At 49.0% G+C, this 13,956-nt stretch overlaps 1 protein-coding gene across 4 annotated transcripts in view; it reads left to right on the top strand.

The window, feature by feature from the left end:
* The window catches only part of SH3BP4 (SH3 domain binding protein 4), a 96,292-nt gene that overhangs the window by 27,884 nt on the left and 54,452 nt on the right, over positions 1 to 13,956 (top strand). Inside the window, exons 2-3 of one of the 4 annotated variants that reach the window (XM_087424650.1) lie at positions 9,453 to 9,567; positions 10,749 to 10,827. The exons of 1 other annotated variant lie outside the window; for it this stretch is intronic. The gene's annotated coding sequence lies outside the window, so the exon portion shown is untranslated. 2 more of the 4 variants (XM_087424649.1, XM_087424651.1) reach the window with 2 other exon arrangements.

Genomic DNA, 13,956 nt, shown 5'->3' with positions numbered 1-13,956 from the left:
GTGAGAGTGGTAGGTAGGAGCTGGGCCCTGAAGGAGAGGTCGTTTTTGTATAGAGAGGGGACCGAGGAGACATTCCCTGCATGAGGAGGCAGCATGTGTGGTTAGGAGCTTTAGGGTGGGGTGGCTGACCTGGCCAGAATGAAGGGAATTGGCAGTGGGTGCTAAGGAGGTTGGAGGTGGGATAGAGCCAAATTGGGGAGAGCCTTGCAATGGGGCGGGGAAGCCTGGCTCCAGGGTGGGCAGGTGGCAGGAGGAAGCAGGCACTGTGTGTTCACGAGGAGGGAATAATGTGCTGAAGATGAGGTCGGGGGATGATGGAGTTGGTGGAGAGATGCGGCTGGGACCACCTGGGCGGCAGTTGATCAGTTGCTTCAAGACCCAGCTGCAGTCACAGGTACCGGGGACCTTTGTGCTACATTCAGGCACCAGGTGCTACTAATGGAGCATCTTACTATGTGCCGGGTGCGAGCCTAGGGGCTGGCGATGCAACAGTGAGCGAGACAGATGGATTCCTGCCCCACGGATCATACAGGTTAGCTTGTTAAAGATACAGATGCTGATTCTGTGCGAGCATTCTATAGCAATTTACTGAGTGCCTGCTGTGTTCCAGGTGACTCCAGGTGAACAGGACCTGCCTTCGTGGAGTGTTTATTCTGGTGGAAGAGAGAGGAAATAAACAAATGATAGACAGAGAATGTCAGGAGTGAGAGTAGGGAGTGAAAGGTGTACTGTTTTTGATAGAGTGTGTGGTAAACTGAAGAATGACCCTCCAAAGATATTCACATGCTAATCCCTAGAACCTGCGAATGTTACTTTCTATGGCAAAACGGATTTTGCTGCTGTGAATAATAAAAGGATCTTGAGATGGAGAGATTACCCTGGATTATCTGGATGGGCCCTAAATGTAATATAGTAACAAGTGTCATTTTAAGAGAGAAGCAAAGAGAGATCTGACTATAAAGGAGAAGGCTGTGTGCTGATCGAGGCAGAGATTAGAGTCCTGTGCTTTGAAGATGGAGGAAGGGGCCACAAGCCAGAAATCCAGGAGCCACTAGAAGCTGCAAAAGGCAGGAAAACGAATTCTCCCCTGAGAGCCTCCCGAAGCAACGAGACCTGTCAGTACCTTGACTTTACCCCAGGGAAACTGGTTTCGGATTTCTGGCCTCCAGACTCTAAGAGAGTAAATTTGCGTTTTAAGCCACCAAGTGTGTGGCAATTTGTGACAGCAGCCCTAGGAAAGTAACACAGGGGGTCTGGGGATTTGAGGAGGTGACAGTTGAGCAGAGCCCTAAATGTAACTGACTCGAGGTCATAACTCGTGGGTCTTTCAGAAGGTTGGGGTGGACTTCCTGCTGACATGTGGGCTGGGACCAGGCACCCTGAACTGGGATCCAGGTCCAGCTTAGAGCCATAATTCCTTGGGAACCATGAGCTCTGACAGCCTCCAGCCTGGACGTGAGCCACAGTGAATGTATATATTTTTAATGTGAAAATGTCAGTTGGGGTATAAATACCCTTTGCTTTTCTCCACATTTAGCAGAGTATATATGTATCTTATTAGTGGAACAAAATATTCCTTGTCTTTCTAAATTGGGAATTTCTAACACTGTACTATAGCCCACTGGCTTTGACCAGAACTGACTAGGAATGTTCATTTATATTATCCAGCTGTGATTGTGTCTTGGCCAAAAGGCCCAGTGATCTTGTGACAGTGTTATAGTTGTCATCTGTTCTGGTTTGGGACCCCAAATGCAGAGCCTGAGGCAAGGACTTGGGGGCTGATATTCTGGGGGAAAGTGGTCCCCAGAAGCAGGAGTAGGGAACCGGGAGAGTAAGATGATGAAGGGTAGTTACTGAGTTCATGGTCATGGTGACTCCTGGGGACGCTCCTGAGGAACCATGAGAATATGCCTTAGAATCATCCTTTTGGAGCACGGGAGGCTGGCGCACTGACCCCAGGACTGCCTGGAGAGTGTGTTCCCGTGGGCCATGGGGTACTGTGATGGGGGAGCCTCGGTGGATTGCACTCACCCATTTGGAGAGTATCTTGACGACACGGTGAGGGGTAACTGATTGTACACAGATCCAGTACGATGTGGCCTTTGCCAAGTCCAGACATGACTGTCCCCTGTGGGTCATGAGAAAGGCAGATATTTCAGCTCCATCCAACAATAGTTGAGACAGCCACCAAGGTCTGTCTTAATGACCATCAGCCATCAGTGTGGCAGAAGGTGTTCAGAAGACCGCCGGAGAAATGTCAAATGTGTGTGGAGAGCGAGTGGAGCATGATTGCGGGCACCCCACCTGCAGAGCGACTCTTGACTCCTGTGTGTAGCGTCCTCTCTCGATACCTGTTAGGAGCCCAGTCAGCCATGTGGTACCTTCCCCGTGTCCCATCTAGGAGTCCTCTCTCCATCTTGTTCTGTACTCACATGAGCAACTTTATATCTTGGTGTCTTCTGTGTTCAGCCTTGTCTTATATTTAGGTACCTGCTTTCTCTTACTTCCATTCTCGAGTGTAGGACCCACATTTTTCGTTTATCTTCCAGCCCCTCTCTAGCTTACAAGGAACAGATGGCAGAGTGATCTCAAACCTCATGTCCCTAGAAGCCAAACGAGCACCAGCTACGAGAGCTTGAACTATGTTTATAGTTGGTTAACCTTTCATGCCTAATTGATGGTTGCTTATGACAAAAGTAAGAATAAGTAAATAATCTAGAACAGTCACTGGGTGGAGAAACTAATCTTATAGGTCTGGATAGCTCTGCTGGGAAGTGAAGGACGGTAGACAGACCCTACCTTTCAATACCATAATAATTTCCTAGACTGGAGTGTTCTGACCAGGACCTGGTTCCACACTTGTTTCAACCTGTAGTTAGAAGCTTGGGGGATCATGAGGGAGATGACCTCATGTAGCTGTGCCCTTTGCCCTTGCTGGTGGCTGGGGGTGGGGTTGGCGGTGGTCACCCAACCCTGTGGCCACCAATGCAGTCGTGTCCCAAAATGCACACCACTCCAGCGGACAGCTGGCCATTGGATTGGATTCTTCAAGTCTGCATTTTTTTTTTTTTAAACTTTTTTTTGAAGATTGCATTTTTTTCAAATATCTTGTTTAAAAAGTAGGGTATTCCCTGAGATTGGGGGCTGCTTTGCATTTTGGGTAACAATGTGAAGAGATTTAGAGAATGAGGATTTATTTTGGGGAAATATTTAAAAATACAGAATGGTCCTCTTGTAACTTGATTCAGGTCGTGGGCTTCAGAAAAGGTTTGTTCCAGTGATTCTGTTTCTGACCCAGTTTCTACATATGCTTTGAGGGTATGGCTTGTTATCTGAAGTCGGGGGGTGGTCTGTGCTGTGTAGTCAGATCAATGAATTACCAATCATTTGATGCTCTTGTAAAATAAGCACTCTGCCCTTCGCTCCATGCTTTGGCTAGGTTTTCTAAACTGTGGACATTACACAGTCCAACAGCAAGGTGGGTGGACGCCGCCTATGCCCCCTTGCAAAGCTGAATAGGGAGGGGGCTCGTGAGGGCCTCAGTCTGGGATGAGTCAGGCGTGGAAGGGAATTCAGATCAGCTGGAAAGGCCAACTCGGGCAGCTCCAGGCTGCGTTTCTCCCTCTCCTGCCTCTTTCACTGTTGCTAAGGTGAGGGGTTGCCGGGGTGAAGATCTGACCCCCAGGAAGGAGAATCCAAGAGGTGAGACAGCTGGTGGTCCTCAGTAGGTGACAGCTCTCCCTGCCCTCAGGGAGGGGCGAGCAAACAGTGAGGGCAGCTCGCAGCAAGGAGTTAACTGTTGGGATTCTGGAAGAGAGGAACCAGCACTTGAACACCACGTGGGTGGGGGGGACCATCGAGGCAGCGTTGGGTGATTCACCCCCCCAGCCCAACGCTGAGGAAGCAGGACAAGACTTTCTGGTGGTCACAGTTTTCAGTGACCTAGCTGGGATTTGAGTCCATGTTCAAATAGGGTCTGAGCTTCAACACAGGAACTTGTCCTAAATATTCTCAGCCTCTTCCACGTGGTTGGGAGGCCGTTCACGCCCTCTCTCAAGACTCACACATAAAGTCCCTTCCTCTGGTTCAGGCAGGATATTTCACTTCTCCCTACTTAGGAGACTCGAGAGGTTTTATAGTTTGTGTCATGGAAGAAGGAGAGGAGGAAGGAAGTGCGACACTGGAGCCCCGTCCAACATTTTACGCCCTCTTTCTGAGACATCCTGTCTCTCTGCGCCCTGCTTTGTCTTCTTTTGTTTTCTTTGCATTTGACCCTTATTCTGTTGGTCAGAGTCACTGGTGCTGGCTTCGCACCAATGGGTTATGATCCCACCTTCCTACTTCTTGCCTTTGGGTAAGTCATTGAAACCCTGTTGAGCCTCGGTTCTCTCTCTGCTAAAATGGGCACGATGACACCAGCCATGCCCACCTCCCAGCGTTGTTGTGAAAAGCAACCAAGAGGCCAAATGGAAAAGCATGCTATCAACTGTCGTGCATTGTACCAGAGGTTTTCAAATTGTGGTCCAGGGACCAGCAGCATCCACATCCCAAGGGAGGAAATGCACATTCACAGCCCACCCCAGACCTGAGGGTGGAGACAGCAGTCTGTTTTAGTTAACCCTCCAGGAGGGTCTGATCGTGCTCACGTTGAGAAGCACTGCCGTATTCAAATGTAAGAAGTTAAGTTCTTGGCCATTTATTCCACAAGTGTTCTGTGAGGTTTCCACTGTGTGTTTGGTGCTAAATATCTGGTCTTTTGTGTTTCAAAGAAGAAAAAGGCAGGGTTCCTGCCCTCAACATGGTCCACAGCCTAGTAGAAAAGACATAAGAAGAAAAAGCCACGTGAATCAGGTATACTCTAGCATGATGTGGAGAGCCCTGTGTAGGGGAGGAAGAGATTTCCTCTATCCTCTAGGTCCTTCCGGCTGGTCTATGAATTAAATTGACATGAGGCAGAATAACAGGAGAAAACCAAACAAAGCTTTATGACGTGTATACATGGGAGAAACCCAGGAAAACTCAGCAACTTGCCAGAATGTCCAAAGCTGCCACCTTAAATGCCATTTTCTGCTAAAGACAAAAGAAGATGTTGGGGGTAGTAGTTTGGGGAAGGCAATTTACGTGGAGATGAAAATGCAAGTGTTTGTTAAACAAATGTTTGTTGGGCCTTTATAGTCAATGGGACCCAAAAGAGATCTTTTGATAAAAGTGGGCTTAGCAAGGACCCTCACAGTTTACTGATACCCAGAGTTATCTGTGGTGATGGCCTGTCCTGGGGACAGCCCTTCTATCTTAAGTTCTTTTAGGCAATTAGGGCGAAGGTCAGAGTTTCTTTCAGAGTCTTTTGTTCTTAAAAATAATCAAGCCAAAGAGACCGTTTTGAGATGGCCAATTCTGCTCGTTCACACCTGTTTTACAGTTGAGGAAACCGAGGCCCAGAGTCAAGTCAGGTAAAATAGCAAAGGTCATCCAGCTAGTAAAGGGCAGAGTGGAAATGTGCACCCACGGGTTTGAGTTGGGATCGTCTCACAAGTCCGCCACTGACCAGGCTGCCTCCCACCACGTGGGCAGTTCCCTGACTGGCGCCGTCTCCCCATTTATTCACAGGACAAGGTTACAGGGTCAGAATCAAAAGCCTAGAACCCCTGCCTTGGGATGCTCTCCTTCATCAGTTTTTAAGTGATGATTGTCAAGACACTGGACTTAAACCTCCAGCCCCACTGGTGGCGCCCAGAATTGTGAGCTGGGTCAGACTGTGAGCTGCGTCAGTCTGTGAGGCCCATAAGTGACTGGTCAGTGAGTTGGAAAAGTTAGACCCTGGAAGAAGAATAATTTAAAAAAGTAGAAAAAGCCAAATGTATGTGGATCTTCCAGTCTTTGTAATGTTGGGTGAAAGTCTTTTCTGACTGTGGGTTTGCCCGCAGTGTCTTGGGTGAGCAGAAGCCCGAAGGAGGAGGGCAAAGCAGCCTTGTGGCCATCGGTGTGGGAGTCCTCGGAGAGACACCTCAGAAAGAGCATGGGTACAGGTGAGACAGATGCCTCCTGTCTGCACACAGACAAGCGAGCCTCCACCCTATTCCCCTGCTCTGCCAGGGAGGAAGGACATTCAGAAATACCAGCTGCACACAATGAACTAAACTACTGACTCCATACCGCGTCAGGTGCCAGGTAGGAACCCACAAAAGTGTAGAGTGAAAGGATGAACGTGTAAATGGAACCATTGTGGTGTCTGGTTGGTTGTTTCAATAGCCCCACCCTTTGTGCTTAATATTCAGTATAGGTTTAATACAGGAGAGAGGAAAGGTTGTTCCTTTCCACGTTCTATATAAAACTTGCAATGTTATGTAATTATAGGAAAGGTAGGTAAACCAGTTCCATATTCTGGGTAAGGAAATGTCACCACATAAATCAAGTGAGATTTCAGACACTTTCACTTGGCTGTATCATCCACCACATGCCTAAATGCTTTTTTAGTTAACAGTTTTTAGAGTGTTGATCTTGATAGCATTAAATATAAAGGGCGTTGCCAGTCTACCAAAGTGTCATTTTCTCAGTTGTGTAAATGGTTGTCTTAGAGTTTCTTCCATAACAATGAAAAACCTGAGATGATGAAGTCCGTGGCCAGGCCGTGAGATCTGGACTGGTCTTGAGCGTCACTTGCGTAAGGACTGATCCGGCTGAAACTGTACATGGGGGTGGAGGTCACTGTGCTGCTGGAGGAGGCCAGGAGCGCCTCCCTCTTCCCGTTGGAGCCAGCTCTAGATAACAATCTTGAATTGATGAAGTTGACCTTTGCAGCAGTTGTTGTCTCCCTTTCTAGCCACACCTTCCGCACCTTCCGGTTGTTTTTCTTTCCTTCCCTCTGCTGTCTCTTATCCCACCTGCTATGTGGCCAGCACTTCTGGCATTCAGCCATGGGCCGTGGGTGCATGCCCACTTCCCTATGACTTGAGCCCACAGAGGCCTGGCCCTTTGCCCCATGGCTTAAGTAGGGCTGGTGTAGAACTGGGGTCGGCAGACTTTCTGTAAAAGGCCAGACAGTAAATCTTTTCAGCTCTTGTGGCCATATGGTCTCTGTCGAAGCTACTCTGTGTCCTTGATGCACAAATGAACTGTAAACAAAATGTAAATGAATAGGTGTGGCAGTGTTCAATAAAACTTTATTTAAGACACTGTGATGTCAGTTTCACGTAATTTTCACGTCATGAAGTATTATTCTTTTTTGATTGTTTTTCCCCTTAACTATTTAAAAATATAAGAACATTCTTTGTTCATGGGCTATACAAAGACAGGCTGGATTTGGCCTGTGGGCCACAGTTTGCCTCAGGTCTAGGCCAAGCATTTATTTGGCTCTACTTTGTAGTCTAGCTCTATTCCTTTGATGCTTTTCAGGTATGGCAGAGGTAAGGATGCAGGAGAAGTGATTCCTGCCATAGAGAGACTCCAATCTAGATATTGGCAGATGCAGGATGTGAAGGATCCTTTGGCTGAAGATAGATCCATACATGTCCGTCATGGTGGCTTGGAAACCTGAGGAGTAGGTTTAGTTTTCCAGTTTTCTCAAAGCCACCCTAAAATTACTGTACCTCTACCCTTGAAGAACTGTGTGCTGGGCATGTAAGTGGATCAGGCCATTGAGCACATACTGAGGTGGTTGGAACAAAGTGTGAAGTTTGGGGTGTTCACTGACATCAGGAAGCCCCATAGATCATGCCCGGAAAGACTTGGCCCTGCAGCATGGACCAGCTCTTGGTAGGTTATCATAGGCCAACCTGTAGGTCGTGGTGAGTGAAGAGTTTATGGGGCGTTTTGGAATCTGTCACTCCTGCAGCAGCTCTCTAGATTGGCAGAGTCATGAGAATTCCTTCTCCCATTTTGCATATATGGTGTATTCGTTTGGTGGGGCTGCCATAACAAAGTACCCCAAATTGGGTGGCTTAAACAGAAATTTATTGTCTCACAGTCCTAGAGGCTAGAAATCTAAGAACCAGGATCAGCAAGCTTGGTTCCTTCTGAAGCTGTAAAGGAGAAATCTGTTCCATGCCCCTCTCCTAGCTTCTGGTTGTTTGCTGGAAATCCTTGGTGGTCCTTGGCTTGTAGAAGCATCACCCTGATCTTTGCCTTCATCTTCAAATGGCCTTCTCTCTGTGTTCGTCTGCCTACAAACTTTCCCCTTTGTAAAGACATCAGTCGTATTGGATTTGGAACCCAAATCCTCCTTTAAAATGACCTCATTTTAACTTGATTACCTCTGTAAAGATCCTATCTTCAAGTAAGGTCACATCTTGAGGTGCTGGGGGTTAGGACTTCAACATAGGGATTTGGGGAGGGGACGTAGTTCCATCCATAGCATATGGGAAGTGGGAAGGAATGGCTGTCCTACCATGAGAACTTAGGACAAAGTTGTCGTCTCTTGTCTTTGTATGAATATAGTTTCCTGTCTAAATTTCATGAGTCTGTTATCGTGTATCCACTGAGCTTTCTAGGCCTCAGGTAGGATAAACTCTGAATTGTATCATCAGCTGAGACTGTACGCTGTTGTTAAAACAGCTCCTAAGACATGCGTAAAGAGGACATAAACGCCGTCCTCATTGGACTGTAGGAGAGAACACTCGTGTTTGGAGACTCCAGAAGACAACAGAATCTCGTCTTCTTGGCATTGCTTTTTGACAGCTCTGTGGTTCTTGGAGATTTCCCCTCAATTTTGCCTAATAACAGCATTGATGTTTCTTGAAACAAAATCAGGGGCTTAGGCATGGTCTAGACTTCGGGGCTTTATGCTAACTTGATGAACCCACTCTGAATCCTGTGGTTTTCTTTTTGGGGCCATGGAGACTGATGGGCCCACACTGGTATATGGTGGCTCCCTTGGGAGAACAGTGCTTGGCCAAAAGATCACAGCTCCTCTCCTCTCAAGAAGGCTGGTCTTGTGCAGAAACCCAGGGCTTCCAGAGAAGAAGAGCATGGAGCTCGGGAGGCAGAAAGAGTCCAGCTAGTCTTGTCCACTTAACCCACTCACCCTGGACCTCACTGGCATGAGAGTCCAAAGCCACACACCCTCCCTCCCCACATTCCAACACTTGAGTTGGCAGGGGACTCCCTGTGTGCCCCTGTACTTGCCTCAAATCCAGCAGGGACATCTCTGAGTCAGCTGGTTGGGCAACACTGGGTCCATACCACACTGGGTATGAAGTGTGAGTTTACCCTATCACCGTCCTGTCCAGGGAACCTGCCAGGGATTTGTGTGATGAAATGTGGGATGAAATACAACTCAGCTCCAGGGCGGTGAAGCCGTAAGGGAAAACTGTCTACCTAAAGAATCTTCTGGAATGGGCCAGGGAAGAGCCCCAGAGGGCTTGAAAGGCCTTTACCCAAAAATGCTGAGAGAAGCAGTGCTTAAAGCCACAGTGAGTAAGGATGTTGCAAATGAACATACTTCTCTCCTCGTAAAGAAAGAAACCTGGCAGCTTGTTGGAGTTCAGATTGGGCAGCAGACTGGAGGAGTTGAGCAAACACTTCGTGCCTGGCAGGTGGGCGTCGGGCAGCCTCTACCTGGAGATCAACTGTGTACGTACTAGATTTTCTCTTTCTTTCTGGTTGATGCCCCACCCCCCCTTCTCTGCATCTGGAATTCATTTTGCCATTGAAGCCCCAAAGGAGAAACCATGTCTTGAAAACTGACCAGCTGTCTCAGCATCATGGGGGATCATTCTTGCGATGCTCCTTTGAATTGCATGTGAAATACTTACATGGAGGAGGGTCTGTTCCAGGGAGGACTATTGCAGGCCCTGTGGCCCTGATTTAGGGAAGGTGTCGAGAATGAAATTTTGGCCTCCTCTTTGACAACCTGACAAGGGCCAGGATTCTTATAAAGCCCCAGAGCCACTCTGGTACTGTCCAGAATGGCATTCTGGATGCCGATGGCTAAGAGGGGGTTCATACGGTGGTGGCCTTCAATCCCACTGTCTTGTCGTCATCCTTGTTTAAGGAAACTTGCACAGACGTGGGCTCTGCTGTTATTACGTTAGTACCGTGAGACCTGAACTGCCTCCTAGTGACCCGGCGTGTGAGGAGGAAGCCCCACTGCCCACAGGGCGTCTGGAATGTGTCTTTAGGGCTCAGCTGATAAGATTATTGTATTGAGCTAACACTGCCAGTCTTTGCAGCAGAAGTAAGCAGGTGAGGGAAGACACAGGGTTGTGGGGGAAAAAAGCCAAAAAAGCCCTTGTGGCAGGCTGGGCTCCCGGGAAGCCAGCTCTGACGCAGGTCATGGTGCAGGAGGTTTACTGAGGAGCATGCTTGGGGTCGGCACCCGTGGAAGGGAAGGGAAGGGGGGACAGCTGGAGCAGACAGCGGGGCTGCAGCGCAGTCTCCGTGGAGCCCTTCGACACCCCACAGGAGCTCCGACCGTGGGATGGCCCCTCGGAGTTGTCGGGAGTTTGGAGGAGGGTGAGGGCCAGGCTTTTCACCCAGGCATGGCTGCCCCAGGGAGGGCCCTGACCTGGGGGAGGGCGAGGCGGTTCTAGGAAGGGGTCCTTCTACGGCCACACTCCCGGCAGCTGGGATGGAAAGGGCATCTGGGTGCCACACCACAGCATCCGCCACCGTCCTCTCCTTACTGTGTAAATGCAGTTTGCAGATGCAGTCTACTCTGGGTGTGGAAGAATCTTGGAGGGAAAGCGGAGAAGTGAGGTTTTCAGCTGAACGAGACTCCGAATCTCAGTCACATCTCCTTTTTTGTCTTGTAGCATCTCCCTTATTTTCTGGACGGAAGGCCGGGTCCTGGGACTTGTCCTCTGACGTCGGGAAGCTGGTGGCCTGTTGTAGGTAAGCAATGCCAACAGGGTGTTCGAATGAGCAGCCATACTTGGGCCCGCTGAGTGGAGGCAGCGGTGTCACCACCAAGATGCACAGACCCTTGTGGGGAGACATGCCCCATAGGCATGCAGAGCAGCTCAGAGCTTCCAGAACCTTCCAGTGACACTTCTTGGCCTTTTACAGCACTTGCCAGCATCTCCCTCACAGCTCTGTCCTCACATCCTCATCAGCTCTCAATGTCCCCAACACGGGGAGGTCAGATGTCACCCGTGTACCTGGCACTGGTGAGTTCCCAGAACTCCTTGTTTCTATTTACTTTCAATGACTTCCCTTTCTGTTGCCACCAATGGAATGTTCTCGCTCTACCCAGAAACCAGATGGGCAGCTTGTTCTCCACCCTGGCAGCCATGGGACAGAGCCCAGGTTGGCTGTCCTGCTGTGTTTGCACAAAGGAGTTATTCTTATAACATAAGAGGTTATGAGTTCCCACACAATGACCACCAGTGACGAGATGCCGGTTGAGAGAGAGCCATTTGGCTGCCTGCTTACCTACCGGTCACCCGCACTGGGCCTCTAGGAGAGCGTTTGTCCCTGGAATACAATGGCAGAAAATGTTAAAAGGATGCATTAGCCGGTATTCAGGAGGAAGAACGGGAGGCTTTCGGTAACTCCTAGCAGAAAGGGGAGAGTAAATGATATCCTGCTAGGGTGTTCTCGGATATTTTCTTGGCTGTTCTGATCTTTATTCTCTTGGCTGGCAATAGAAGGAAACCATCTTTTGTAAAATAAGTTGGGTGAGATCGTCTGCATCATATGGCGCAGCCTTCATGTGTTTAAAACAGCAACAAATTTCATTCCTCACCGGGTGAAAGGATTGAATATAACTAAAGCGGATCATTTGCATCCACTGGGCAGAAGAGGATTGTTGAGAAGGAACAGCTCAGAGGCTGCTTCCTTTCAGGGTCATGTTTGAATAATAAAAGCCATTCCGAATAGCGTGGGCCGCTGCTTGAATTATTCCAGGTTTTTCTTTAAATCCTGTATATCCTCTGTTCACCTGAGGGAAGTTGATGGATTTTGTTGCAGTTTTCTTCTCTCCCACCTTTTATGTCACGTCTCTGTTTTCCAGTGTCCGCATGCCTTTAGGATAGAAAGAATGTTTGGGAAAGTCTGCAGGTTACGCCCCGGGGGCTTTTAATAGTGAAGTGAGGAATTCAGGAGTCTTCTGGTCCCAGGGTCAATCCTCGATGCGCTGAGGTCTCAGGGACTTAAAATACTTATTCCTAGGAAGCAGCCACCAGCAGGCCCTACCTTATAAGTACAGCCCCTGCCCCGGAGGCTGTGGTCTGTTTGGGATGTGGTGAAACCAGTGAAATGCTTCCAGATTCCTCGCATTCCTTTGGCCTGGCATTGGCGGAATGCTGGGGATTCTGAAATCAGACAGCAAGTGTGCAGCCCGGTTCTCCTTTCTACATAAACTGCTGGATACCAGTGGGTTGTGCAACATGACTCTGTCTGACTCCCTCTTGGTCTCACCTTTGGATATGGGGAGTAGCTTGGCCAGTGAAGGCTCTCTCCTGAGCAAGGCAGGAGGAGGTTAATGGGGGGCCCTGCCTGGGACCCCTCTCCTGCTCCACCAGTTCTCTGGGTGTCACGTATGTGGTTTGCTTTTTCTGGCACTGAGCCGGAGTTTCTAGGGCAGCATGACATCTGGGAAGAGGAAACAGGAGAGTGGGTAGGACAGGGCCTGGCCGTCTTGAGGTGAGCGAGAGTGGTGCCCACTGTCTCCGTCTCGGGCATAAAGGGCTCCTGGGAGCCTGGAGGGGGAGGCTCACCTTTGCTTGCCTTGGAGATGGCAGAGTGGACATGTGTCTCCTGGCATTTAAAGAGACCATCCGCTTGTTGTGGAAAAAATGGGATCTTGACACATTTGGCTGATTTTTGTGGCTTTTTTCCCCAGAAACAGAAATGCATTGTTTTCTCTGTGCTTCTTAACAGTCAAGATCTGATCTGTCTCAAGTTCGTTGTGAGGTGGAGCTTCTCAGAGTTTGGATTTTTATGTCCAGAGTTTTGCTGGTGCCTGGTTTTGGGATTTGCATGTAATTCCAGCGAGGCGGAGTCAGGGTCTTACCCTGTTACTGATCCCTCTGTTATCACTGTCAGAAATAGTTTATTAAGTGCCCATGGAGGCTGCTGTTCAAGATGGTGGACCAAGTGAGGGAGCGGAAAGGATGCTGACTCCACTTCTCTTCACTTTAAGACCAGTGTGAACGACCAGTGTAACCCACAAATAACAGAATTTGGCCCGATGACTCCTTGGAGAGTGTGCCAGCCGAGGATGAACCTTGGTCAGGGAGACCAAGGCTCAGTTCCCACGGTTCTGCGGATGGCTGTGATGGTGGGAGCTCCAGCTCACGGGCTTCAGCTAACCACCTTCTGCGTGTTGCATCTACTCAAGCCCAGGAACGCTCTGTGCATCCTGCCCATTTTACAGATAAGAAATGAGGCTCAGAGAGTACCTCATTCAAGTTCAGGTTCGGAGGGTTATCAATAAGTAGCAAAGCCCAGGCCCAGAGCTCCTGTTTGTATGTCCTGAGCCGCTACTTCCTTGCCGTACCTGGTGCCTGGGAGGGCACGTGAACTTTATGGGCAAGTGTCCCCAAGTCCAGGGCTGGCCAATCGAAATCAATTTCAAGCCACAAACGTAAGCCACATAACTTTTTTTTTTTCTTTTGTGAGGAAGATTGGCCCTGAGCTAACATCTGTTGCCAATCCTCCTCTTTTTGCTGAGGAAGATTGGCCCTGGACTAACATCCGTGCCCATCTTCCTCTACTTTATATGTGGGACGCCGCCACAGCATGGCTTTACAAGGTCTGCGCCTGGGATCTGGAAACTCGAACCCTGGGCCACCCGAAGCGGAGCGCTCAAACTCAACCACTGTGCCACCTGGCTGGCCCCCATAACTAATTTTTAGAGTAAAAATAAACAGGTGGAATTAAAATTTTTCTTGTAGACCTGTAAATTTACTTGAAAGTCAAGGATACAGTTGAGAAATGAGTTGAGTGATCTTAGAGAATGCTACCATTCAGCTACCTGGACTTGTCCGCCCTCTCTGTAGGGGTGACCCTGGCCGGGCA

This window comes from Ceratotherium simum, chromosome 37 (genome assembly GCF_057802395.1).
Source record: "Ceratotherium simum simum isolate JZ-2026a chromosome 37, ASM5780239v1, whole genome shotgun sequence".
NCBI lineage: Eukaryota > Metazoa > Chordata > Mammalia > Perissodactyla > Rhinocerotidae > Ceratotherium > Ceratotherium simum.
The sequence above is the reverse complement of the archived record's forward strand: the minus strand, read 5'-3'. Positions and strand labels throughout refer to the sequence as shown.